Genomic DNA, 1,571 nt, shown 5'->3' with positions numbered 1-1,571 from the left:
TGCTTGTTAATAGTCTTGTAAGAAATCTACTTTGGTATTTGTATAGCCTCTCCAGCTTTCTTTTGATTAGTATTGACATATATCCCCCTCCACCTTTTTGTGGGGGGTATTCTTCCCAATTTATTTAGATTTTATAGTTCAGTGAGAATGAACCTCTAACAAAGGTAAACTGTCATAGGTAAAGCCCCACATCAGCCCAAGCAGAGTTCAAAGTTGGGGATAGGGCCTGACTGCTTGTTTGAAAGAAGGTTTCTGAGAAGAGGAGCTGTTGGTGCTAAGCCTGCCAGTAGTCCTAGTCTCTTGGCTATGTCACAGTCAAGATAATGCTTTGAGTAGAGACCCTCTGCAGATATTCTCTGAGGGCCACTCATGCCAGAAGGTCTAGAGCAGAACGGGTCAGGCAGGGTTTAGGAGAATGAGCAAGTCTTGGGTGTCCCACTGGAAGGCCAGGCCTCACAAAGAGCAGCAGCTGCACAGGTATTAGCCTTCTGTACTGATGGGGTAGAGAGGTCTTAATTTGACACCCGTAAGATTCACAGGAACTGAACTCAACTAGCATTGCTGGTCTGTAGTGGACTTTCATCCAAGGAGTTCTTTGGTCTTCATTGCCAGAAGTCTGTCCAGCTCTGCATATTGCCAGCCTTTTGGCTGATCTGTTTCTCCACAAGCCTGATGGTGTCCTCTGATGGTGTCCTCTGAGGTCTTGTCCTTTGATTTCTTTAGCTTATTCATTGCATTGGCGTGAACCTTCCTTAAGGAGTCTTTGGCTTTGTTGGTGTTCTTTTGGCCAGCGTTACCTGCATTTTCCTGTGTTCCCTGGTTATTTTGGAAATGGGCTTCCAAATTAGTGTTCCTTCCACTTCTGGGTTCAGATTCATCCCAGTTTCTCTTACAGCCTTGATAGCTGCAATTGTACACTCTGGGAAGCTGGCCATATTCACGAAAATCTGCTGTGGCAGCTTCATGGAGATCTGGCCAATCTGGTTTAAAGCAAGCTTCCCATCAGCAGTTACACAGTGATACAATCGAGGGTTCCTGGTAAGGGCTTTATATAGAGAGTCTTAATGAAATTATCCTTGAGGGTTTCCATCACAGACTTCATTTCTTCATCTGCCTCTTCCAAGTTGATTATATCCTCAACCAAGACAGCGTTAATATTCTTTCTGGTTTGAGACTCTTTTTCCTTTGGCTTTCTTGGTAGCAAAATGGTGGACTAGTAAAGCTAGATAGGCCATGTATTGCCTTTGGTCATTTTGTCTTAACACTCGGTGTCTTCAGTGTAACTTCTGAAGTAGGTCTGGTCAAGGCTGCAAAGGAGTTGCCAAGGCAGGGTGGGCCAAGTGGAAGCACCTTAATCCCAAGGCCATGACTGAAGACGATCTTTGTGAACATCTGCCAGGGTCACAATGCTGGCACCAGAATTGGAATCTAAGCCCCAGACAGTAGGTCCTGCCTCTGTTTTCCAACACTACCTCAACATCCATTATCCCCAGTTTGCCACATTTTCACTTAGAGATAGTAAGATACATTCGTTTCTAAATTCAGTGCCATGTAAAGTTACTTGCAGTATC

At 44.6% G+C, this 1,571-nt stretch overlaps 1 pseudogene; it reads right to left on the bottom strand.

The window, feature by feature from the left end:
• Window positions 1-579: 579 nt before the first annotated feature.
• Window positions 580-1,370, bottom strand: LOC119511868 (annotated as a pseudogene).
• Window positions 1,371-1,571: the final 201 nt, after the last annotated feature.

This window comes from Choloepus didactylus, chromosome 16, assembly GCF_015220235.1.
Source record: "Choloepus didactylus isolate mChoDid1 chromosome 16, mChoDid1.pri, whole genome shotgun sequence".
In the NCBI taxonomy this organism is placed as follows: domain Eukaryota; kingdom Metazoa; phylum Chordata; class Mammalia; order Pilosa; family Megalonychidae; genus Choloepus; species Choloepus didactylus.
Note: the sequence above shows the minus strand (reverse complement) of the source record. Positions and strands in the feature narration are given on the sequence as shown.